The sequence below is a fragment of the Quercus lobata genome, chromosome 10, assembly GCF_001633185.2.
Source record: "Quercus lobata isolate SW786 chromosome 10, ValleyOak3.0 Primary Assembly, whole genome shotgun sequence".
NCBI lineage: Eukaryota > Viridiplantae > Streptophyta > Magnoliopsida > Fagales > Fagaceae > Quercus > Quercus lobata.
The window spans coordinates 27,983,474-27,994,535 of NC_044913.1; the positions used below are offsets into that span (position 1 = coordinate 27,983,474).

The 11,062-nt window shown below is 35.9% G+C and overlaps 1 long non-coding RNA gene across 6 annotated transcripts; it reads left to right on the plus strand.

Annotated features, from left to right (window-relative positions):
• The first annotated feature begins 4,188 nt into the window (after positions 1-4,188).
• LOC115962620 lies at positions 4,189-11,062 on the plus strand. 6 transcript variants are annotated; one of them, XR_004085488.1, is made up of 8 exons: positions 4,189-4,825; positions 7,301-7,399; positions 8,272-8,406; positions 8,500-9,803; positions 10,169-10,268; positions 10,368-10,529; positions 10,613-10,702; positions 10,879-11,062. It is a non-coding gene; the product is annotated as an uncharacterized LOC115962620 (long non-coding RNA). The 6 variants fall into 6 exon arrangements; XR_004085487.1 differs by having other exon boundaries at positions 8,500-8,602; XR_004085491.1 differs by having other exon boundaries at positions 8,500-8,602; positions 10,613-10,692.

Consider the following 11,062-nt stretch of genomic DNA (forward strand, 5'->3'; position numbering starts at 1 on the left):
CTCAACTATCCAAATTACATCAAGCTCGAAGCATGACAAGAGTGCATGCAGTGGATTCTCCTCAGTCATTTCACATCGATCACAAGTCGAGTTTGGGATGATAGTAAGTTGAACTAAATTACTCTTCGTCGGAAAAGAATTTCTACAAGCCCTCCAGATCAAATTCTTCACCTTGTTTGGAGATTTTAATGCCCATATACGCTTCCATAATTCCTTCTCCAATTCTGGTAGATCTCCTACATTGTCAAAGGCAGCTTCTTCCTTGAAGAATTGATAACTCGATTTGCAAGTGTATTTTCCATTTTGCATCATAGGCTAGAGGAGAGAGTCGTCCACCACCACTCAAGACAGAGGTATGTTCATAATTGCTTCAGCTTCTTAAGGCACAAAAATTCCTTCAACCATGCCACTATTCCATTGTCTTGTATCCACATCTATGAGACAATCCACTGTTGCTGTCTCCATAGATTCTACCATTGGTGATGAAGTAGGAATTCACCTCGTTAGTATGTTCCTCGTCGGTATGATGGATGACCTGAAATCCTGTGTCACAAAAAGCACTCAATAGATAATGGCATCGGTTTGGGGCCTACCAAGGATCCTCCGATGCTTAAGTTAGCTTATTATCTTTTGGAAAATCTATAATTTTTATGGAAATTGTGTGATCATTTTTTATTACTTGTTTTTCTTGGCTTTATATAGCCTCATGTTAAGTTAATACTTAGTATAACGGAGTAATTAATGCTCAATGATGGCAAATTAATCCCAACGTTTCTGTTCATAACCGACCCTCAATTCCGTATTATTGGATGAGGGTAACTGTTCCGTGCTGTCTGGAATTAATGCACTTATGTTTGTCCATACTCTTACTCATCATTGTCGTGGACGGTTTGCGAGTAACAAACAACCATTTACATGCTACTCGTCAATTGGGAAAGAGATTTTAGTTGGGTGTTTTTGAGGAAGCCAAATTGTTGCCAAATTTTTAATTGACTTCCTAAAACACAAGCCTTGTTCAATGACCTCCTTACCTTGTAAGATGGATTTCCATGCATAGGAGCCTAAGGCTGATTCTTTAGCCTCCATGAAAGAACAATTAGGGAAAAATTGTGTCTTAAAAATACGGTAAAAGAGAGAATGCATGTTATGTAGCAGCCTCCAAGCTTGTTTTCCTAGCAAAGAATCATTGAACAAAGTTAGGCCTCTAAAGCCTATCCCACCCACCATCTTGGACTTCGTCAACTCCCTCCATTTAAGCCAATGGATTTTATTTTGTCACCCTGTTATACCCACCTAAATTTTTTGATTTAGGCTTCAATGTCATGGTAGAGACCTAAAGGAAGTTTGAAACAGCCCATAGCATAAGTAGGTATAGCCTAAATCACTGCTTTGATCAAGACCTCTCTTCCTACTTGAGATAAAAATTTTCCTTCCCATCCCTGCAATTTCCTCTAAACTCGCCCCATGATATAGTTGAAGTTAGCTTTTTTGTCTTTGTCAACAAGAGTCGGAAGGCTTAGATATTTTTCATAACACTTGATTTCTTGAACTCCCAAAATTCTCTTGATGTCCTGTCTGATACTATCAGGAATGGACTTGCTTAAAAACATGGTTGTTTTCTCCTTATTGATTTGTTGGGCTGATATGCTTTCATACTCTGAGAGAAGTTTTAGGACATTATTGTATTTCTCTGAATTTGCCCCACAAAAAAGGAGGCTGTCATCTGCAAAAAAAACAAATGAGTTAGCTTTGGGCCCCATTTACAAAGGGAAAAACCTTTGATCTCACCCATTCTCATTGCTTTCTTTATAAGGCCATGTAATCATTCAATGCATAAAAGAAAAAGGAAGGGGGATAAGGGATCTCCTTGCCTTAATCCTCATGAGGGATGGATGATTCCTTTGGGTTCATCATTAATAAGTTTAGAGTAGGAAATTGTTCTCACACACACCATTATAAGGTTCACCCATTTTGAAAAAACCCATATTTTCTCATAAGTTTTTCCTGTAAAACCCACTTCACCTGGTCATAAGCTTTACTCATGTCCAACTTTAGAGCCATAAATCCAAAGCTACCATAATTATGATTCTTCATGCAATGTAAAGTTTCAAAAGCTATCATTATGTTATCCGTGATGAGTCGGTTTTTTGCAAAAGTCAATTGATGCTCAGTTACAAGAAAAGACAAAAAAAATTTCAACCTATTTGCTAGGACTTTTGAAATTTTTTTTTATATAAGACACTACACAAACTAATGGGTCTATATTTAGAAACATATATTGGGCCTTTTATTTTGGAATGAGTGATGAACGTATGATTAACTAGGTGAGGTAATATACCTAAATTCAGGCAAGATAGGATGGTGTGGGTTACCTCATGATCCATCATCCCCCAAAAGTGCTGGTAAAAACAATGGAGGCATGCCATCTGGGCTAAGGGCCTTTAATGGAGCCATTTGCTTTAATGTCATTGAGACTTCTCATCTCATAAAATCACCTATTAAATTACCGATTATCCCAAAAGTTTAAGTTATCAGGAAATGGTGAGTTTAATCACTTAACCATAATTTTAACACCCCCCCTCACTTGTAGGCCTAAACTTCCCCTTAATAAGTGGGGGCCCAACAATGAGGAATTTAACATTTTTAAGTGGGAGGTAGAGCGAAGATAGGCATCGAACTTAAGATCTTCTACTCTGATATCATGTTAAATTACCAATTGTCCCAAAAACTTAAGCTATCTGGAAATGGTGAGTTTAATCACTTAACCATAATTCTAACAGGAGGTTGTAAATAACTATGTAAGAGTCATTCAACATTGACCCAATCTTCTCTAGTCGAACTTGCTATTGACCCATATCAACTCTTAAACCTTGAATAAAGTTCTTCCTAAAACATTGAGTTGCTTTGGTGTGAAAGAATTTGGAATTGCTATCTCCCTTACTTAGCCAAAGAACCCTAGATCGTTGACACCACATACGGTTCTCTGTATCCAATAGGACATTGATCTCCGATTTTAGTGATCTAACTCCAGATTTATTTCCACTTCTCATTGCCTCTTTTTCAACAATCACTAGTAACTTCTTCTTCTCACAATTCAAACCTAACTCTCCAACTAAAGTCCAAACTACCTCCATTGTCTCCCCATGCCAAGAATCTAACAACTGCATCTTCTCAAACCTAAAGATTTTTTTCCTCAATGGTAAAATCTGGACTGGACATACTTATGTGGAGTGGAAGATGATTAGAAGAATCACATGTAAGATGAGAAATTCGAGAACTTGGAAATTGATGAAACCAACTATTTGATACCAAACCTCTATCCAACTTCTACCAAATGGAATGACCATCGTTGAAGTGTTTGCTCAAGTAAAATTAGGACCGACAAAGCCCAAATCCATGAATCCACATTCATCAATAACATCCCTAAAAAGTTGCATTTGATTGTGGCTCTTCAATGCTCCCCTAAATTTTTCACTCTGCTTTGTAATTTAATTGATATCTCTCGCACAAAGACATGGAATGTTAGGCTGAGAATTCAACCCTTTGAATTGTTATTAACAACTTGACATTTAGAGCATCACTAGCAACTTATCTAAATTGGATAGTGAACAATGATATTTAGATTTTACCTACCTACTTTTTCAAATACACTTTCCAATAGATTCTTTATCATTTTCTTCACCTCATTTAAATATTATTTTTTCATTCATTTTTTAACAACTACACATTTTCCAATATTTTTTTATTCAATAACTGATTATTATAATAGAAAAAACATTTGAAATGTGAACAGTAAACACTTCAGTGTTCTCTATTTGTAGAGAAATACAGTAGCAATTCTAATCTAAAAAATGGAGATGGAGAAGTTGTTGGAGTGGATTTTTTGGATGTTTTTTCTCTAAAATTTGCTTTAAAGAAGTCATTGCAGATGCTCTTAAGTTTTTTTATTAACTTATTATAAAAATTTTGTGAACGTAATATTTATTCACGTGGATTGACAATTTATATTTAATGGTTTAAAAAAAAAAATTGTAATGGTGTTTTCATTTTTCTCCTTTACATTTATTTTAATTTTTTTCATTTTTCATCTCTAATAATATTTGATATATAGTTTTCAAAATATCCTTCCATCCATATATATATATATATATATATATATGAGATTAAATCTCTTTTCCCTCTTTGAAATTTGAAATTTCTCAGAACTCTATAAAAGCCAAATTGAAAATCCCAGTCCCGATTCATCGCCCTCGCCCCTTGCTTTTCGTTCTCTCTCGAAATTCTCGTCTTCGATGATCGATTCGCCACTGTGAACTGCAATTTCCGGTACCAACCTCTCTCCTCCTCCACGACGGAAACGCTCTTTCCTCTCTTCATCAAATCCATCCTCTATCTAAGCACTTCTTCCCATTTCTCAACCGCACCCTTTCCCTCCTCCCCAAAGGCCTCCTCTTCAAATGACCAATTTTCCCTCGACCTCCTCAACATTTACCAACTCTGCCTTACTTGCTTGGATTCCCTCTCTTCCCACCTCTCTTCTAAACCCTACTCCGTTCACGTCCAGAGGCTTCGCATGTTGCATTGTATAGAGGGATTGGGGTGGAGCTGAGGCCGAGGGGGGTTAGGGTTTTGCGTTTTGGAGAGCTTCAGAGGGATGGATTTTGATGTGGAAAATGGCCGTGGAGATAAGGAGTTTGCGTTGTTGGTTCTGGAGGTGGTTGCAACTTGCAACCATGGTGAAGTGTGCCGCGATGGGCCAGAGTAAGGATGAGGCAGTGTATGGGAGGCTGATTGGTTTAGTTGAGGAGCTTTGGCCGTGGCTTAGGTATGAGAGTTTTTGAATTTTTGGAAGATTGTGTTTGGTTGCTAGGAAATTGTGGGAAATTAAAGGAATTTGATATGTTTGGAGGTTTTAATTATTTGGAACTTGTGAAATATGCACTAATTTTGACTAGAATGGGGCTAACATTACTGATCTTTTAGTTGTGTGAGCTTTGATTGTTTGAAAGGTTTTGTTTGGTTGCCAAGAAAATGTGAGAAATGATTGGAAATTGATATTTTTGGAGGTTTTAATTATCAAACTTGTGAAATTTACACCAATTTTGACTAGAATTTGGCTAAAATTTCTAACCTTTTAGTTGCTTGAGTTTTGATTGTTTGAAAGGTTGTGCTTAGTTAGTGAGAAAGTGTGGGAAGTGAAAGAAAATGCGTTTTGAGATTTTAATTATTTGAAACTTGTGAAATATGCACTAATTTTGACTAGGATGGGGCTAACATTACTAACTTTTTAGTTGCGTGAGTTTTGATTGTTTGAAAGGTTGTATATGGTTGATGAGAAAGTGTGGGAAATGAGAGGAGAGGAGATAGAAACCTTAGGGAATTTTAATGAAATGCAGCTTCTGAAATATGCACTAATGTTAGCTAGAATGGGGCTAGCAATACTTAATTTGTTAGTAGCATGAGTTTTGTTTATTTGAAAGGTTGTGTTTGGTTGTCGAGGAAGTGTGGGAAATGAAACGAAAGGAAGTTGAAGCCTTTGGATATTTTAATGATTTGAAACTTCTGGATTATGCTCTAATTTTGACTAGAATGGGGGTAAAATTACTAAATTTTTAGTTGAGATGAGTTTCTCTGATGGATCAGAATTGAAACATAATAACCATAGAGATTTGGACTTAAATTTTATATCTATGTTGAAGTTTTTGAAGCAAAGATTGTGTTTGGTAGTAAATTTATGCCTATGGTTGAGTTTGGATTGCACTGAAAAATGAAACTCCCTGCGTTTGGCCTTTTTCCTGTGGATCCCGTGTTTTTAGTTTTCAGTTTTCAACAATAAGCGATATCGAAATAGACCCTATATGTGTGTTTATATGTAACGACCCAAGGAAAAACGCTAGCCACATCTACGCTATACTTCAAAAGGATTAGTCACAATTGAGGCTCCTTGCAGTTATTAATAAAGCTCAGTTCAACCCAATAAATACCCAATGTGGGACTCATCACACACCCACACACATCACATAATCAATTAAATTGGGGTATCACAATCTTCCCCACTTAAATCCCTAACGTCCTCGTTAAAGCCCACTTTGTGGGTGTAACGACCGAAAGAAAAGCGCTAGCCACATCTGCGCTATATTTCAAAAGGACTAATCACAATTGAGGTTCCTTACAGTTGTTAATAAATCCCAGTTCATCCCAGTAAATGCCCGATGTGAGACTCATCACACACCTACACACATCACACAATCAATCAAATTCGTGCATCACAATCTCCTCCACTTAATTCCCTAATGTCCTCGTTAGGGCTCACTTTGTAGAGTAGTGTTTATGAGCCCACATGGGATTATTGGGTCAGCTCTAATACCATATGTAACAACCCAAGGAAAAGCGCTAACCACATCTGCGCTATATCTCAAAAGAACTAGTCACTATTGAGGCTTTTTATAATTGTTAATAAAGCCCAAATCTATCCAATAAATACCCGATGTGGGACTCATCACATACCCACACACATCACACAATCAAACTTAAAATTAGGGCATTACAATCTCAAAAGGACTAGTCACAATTGAGGTTCCTTACAATTGTTAATAAAGCCTAGTTCATCTCAGTAAATACCCGATGTGAGACTCATCACACACCCACACACATCACACAATCAATCAAATTCGTGCATCACAATCTCCCCCACTTAAGTCTCTAATGTCCTCGTTAGGGCCCACTTTGTAGAGTAGTGTCTATGAGCCCACACGGGATTATCGGGTCAGCTCTGATACCATATGTAACAACCCAAGAAAAAGCGCTAGTCACATCTGCGCTATACCTCAAAAGGACTAGTCACAATTGAGACTCCTTGTAGTTGTTAATAAAGCCCAGTTTAACCCAGTAAATATCCGATGTGGGACTCATCATACACCTACACACATCACACAATCAATCAAATTAGGGCATCACATTATAGGTGTAAAGTGCTTGTTCTGTTTGTTTGGACCAAGATGACTAGTGCAATGATTGTTTGATTAAATTTAAATGTGCTAGGGTATTAGATGCCAATGCATATGAGAAGTTGCATAGGGTGCTTGTGACTTACCTGGGGAAATGTACCTAATTTTTGGTGGGGGAGCTAGCATGTTTTGATGGGGATCTAGTACTTGCATTCTGCTATGCTACAATCTCTGAGTATGCAAAGTCAAAGTCATCATTAAAAGATCAAATTTACAAGGTGACCTGTGTCTGATTTTTGGCCATATGTATTATGAAGGATCTTTATGTTTCTTAATCATCATTCAACATGCAGGTTGTCCGGCAGATATGTTTCTTGCTACCAGAGAATAGATCGTTGCTCATCATTGACATATTAATGCGTGTGTTGGATTCCATTGCCCGTGAATGCAAGGTAATATCAATAAAGTGTGTACACGAGATAAGTTTTAATGAATCAGGCATATGGTTCAAGTAAGACTTCTATCGTCAGTTTCACCTATGTCCATGTTTAAAGCAAAAGACTTGGCTATAATGTTATCTTCTCTAATAACACATTTTATAATATGGAATATTATATCTATACAAATATAATATCATATACAAGTAAGATGATCACTGGCTTGTTGTGTCATGTCTCATGTGTATCAAATGAAGATTGTGTTGTAGGGGAGAGATTTGGCCATAGAAAAAACAAATCCTTGTCTATTATTTTAAACACATTATAATATGACCTGACCTGAAACTTCTTCATATTGGATGCCCCCATACCATTCTATCCTCCTCTACCCATCAAACTTTAGTCTCATACAACATATACATGAACATCAATTGACTCTAAATCCCAGTCTTTGGCTAACCTAGTAAACTTAGGTATCTGAGTAACACACTCAAAAGATAAGTCTAGACAAATTAGGCACAGTTGCATTTGTATTAGCAGCAATATAAAATAATTTTGAGTTAGCATATCACCATATCATCAATCATTCCAAAAGCAAATTCTAGAACAATTTCCAACTTCATAACTAATAACTTAGAGAATAAATCTCATCCACCTCTGATAAATTTTCACACTTCCATATTATATGAACCAGCAACTACCTCAGAATATCAATGATCCCATTGAACTCCATACTTTTTATCTACTATCCTCCTCCATAAATTATTAGTTTGCACATTCATTATTTGGAGAAGATTACTTTTAAGTTTTATTGCATTGTCTAGTAATTTTATGTTTTGGAGACGGGATTTAAACCCGTGACCTCAAGGTATATTTTATTTTTCCAGTTCAAAGTGGAAAAAACCAGAATGGAGTACATTGAACTTGTTTCATATTGTGCCAATAAAGGTTGAACTTCAGGCGCAAACTTAAGTATTACAATGGTGACACTTCTAAACAAAATAGCAGATGATTCCCATCAGGTATTTTGTTGATGTAGTCTATATTGTGCATTTTTCATTTGTGGTGTTATTTGCATGTCCCACATTGTAAGTTTAATCAAATTTGTTTGGCAGGCTAGATCTCCATTTGATATGATACTGAGGCTTTATGCAGCTGGGTTGCACCTTATCAATTCTGATGTGAAGTCCAGAGGTGGTGATCTTACATCCTCTGGAGGTGCTAAATATGAGTCTGTTATTCAAATTTTATGTGATGATGGGGATATACTGCAGAACTTAGCTGCTTTGCTTGGTTCTTTGGGTAGTTACTTTCATATTAGCTGCAAAGAGAATTATGTTACATGTAATGTCAAACATACAGATTATGTTTGTCAGAGTTGTTCATGGTTATGAGGCCTCTATAGATTGCACTCAGAATAATAGAAAAACTTATTATCTCTTTTACCTAAATGCTTTGAAATTCTTATGCCAGCCACTAGTGGATTTAGTAAATTCAGAAAGGAAACAGCTTGTTAGTGAAAATGAAAATGCTTTTGTTACTACAAAACTCTGTATAATCCAGGATACATTCTATCAGTTTGTTGATATTTTTTGTTCCTGTCAAAAGTAAGTTAATTGTGGATTTATTTTACTTTGTATATGTATGGTATTTTCCATTTGTGTTGTTTGGAAGGCCACCCATTGTGTTTGATGTGGTGGATTTACAATTAACATAAATTTAGAGCTGTTGAGAGATTTCTGTTCCCAAGTTCAAGATGGAGTTCCTTCACTTACTTTCTTTTTTGATTACTGATTTACCTGTGATTCCATTCTTTTTATTCTTTCGGAATTAGTGGTACTCTTAATTTAAGAAAGAATTTGTTATACTCAGTGTGGTTTTCGTATACTTCTTGTGTGCTTGGACTTCTCTCCTTTATTTATCTTCTTATTATAAAGAAATCTTGTTCAAAGGTCAATCTTTATGTCTTTGTTTAGTTACCATAGCTGTGAAAAATATGGCTGCTTGTGCACCAGAGTAGTTGTAGTATTCTGTTGTGCATTCAATTCTAGAAACTATTATGTGATGTGGGAGATGCAAGAAGATTATTTAGTATTATATATGTTTGCAAGTTAATTGTATTTTTATGTTTTAGGTCTTAGTAGTTTATTAGGCTATTAGTATTTTAATTTGGAAGCAAGGTTATTTTTGTAATAAGACAATTAGGATTTCCAAGCCAATTAAAACTAGGGTTTAGCAATCCTTTGTAAGCAACTTATTGTAGATTGTGAGGAGTTAGTTGATATTTTGATGAATGAAAAAAATGGCCATTTGGATTCTTTTGGTTTGGTGCTGACTCCAGGTCTATCCTAGGCGCTGACTCCTAGTGATTTCCCCACTTGGTGCTGACTCCAAGCCAGGCCTAGGTGTTGACTCCTAGGTCATATTCCTTTATTTTCCTGTTGTTTATTTTTTGTTTTGGTTGTCCTGCATCAAGGCTACTCTCCAGAGTTGAGTAATTAATGCTTTAAATCTTTCTATGTTCATTTTATATCTTTGTATGATATTGACAGTAGCAGTTATTCTCATTTGCTAAATCTAAAAGTTTGCTTGTATTTGGGCTCTATGCTGCCAGAAAATACACTGCTAATACTGTATAATATTATTGATTTTTTATCACTGAAAGTTTGTTCCTAAATCGTGTTAGGTGCTGTAGGTTCTGTACTGATAGCATATTATTATGGTTTTTCTTGACATTAATTCAATTCATTCACAACATTGCGTTCTTTTCTTCTATATTCTCAGGGTTGCATGGATTTTCACCATGACATATATAGGCTGATGACTAGATTATTCAAATGCAAGAATGTTCCACTGGAGAATTTCTTGGCCAAACTGTGGGAAAGTAGGACTACTCATGCACTATGTATTTCACCTGTATATGAGACATTAATCATTAACTTATCTGAGCAGTATGGTGACCTTGTAAGTCTTTTGATTTCAGGATACGCCGTCTAAAGGGTTGCATCAACAGTGAGTTGGGTTCCAAAAGAGTTTCTCATTTTCATTTGCAAGTTCCCAGGCCTCTTGCAATCGTGAGAGCACTTTTAGATCAGCTATCACAGTTGTTGAAATTAAAGAGGCTGCATTTCAACTCATTTTAAGTGTAAGAACCTCTCAAGTAGCTACCTTCGGTTTTTAATTCCCAATAAAAAATACTTATTGTTACTTCTGTCACTCTTATTACAGGTTCCTGTACCCAGTTAATCTGTGTTTCTTGCTGGATATTTTTACCATGATTTGTGTGAAAGACTTGTTTCACATGGAAGGTTAATTAAGGTATCTCACATTTGATTTGCTTTCAGATTTTTTGGAACCTAGAGTATATCTTTTTAGTCACTCAATCCAACAATGTTATTATGCATGAAGTTTGGAAATTTTGTTGTAATGTTTGGCACTTAATCTTTTCCATTTAGAGTTCAAGATTCTGAACTCTTGGCTTTTTGCTGCTGCAGATGCATCAAAAGATTGAAAAATTACAGATTCAAGTTAAGGCCATCAAAACAGGAGTTTAAATATGACAAATATGGATTGATATAATCTCTATATAGTCATGATTAATCTCTATATATTCCAAGGATCACCCGCTTAATTTTGTATGAAGTAAGCTAGAAGCCTTTTACAGGCAATTTTGAGTTT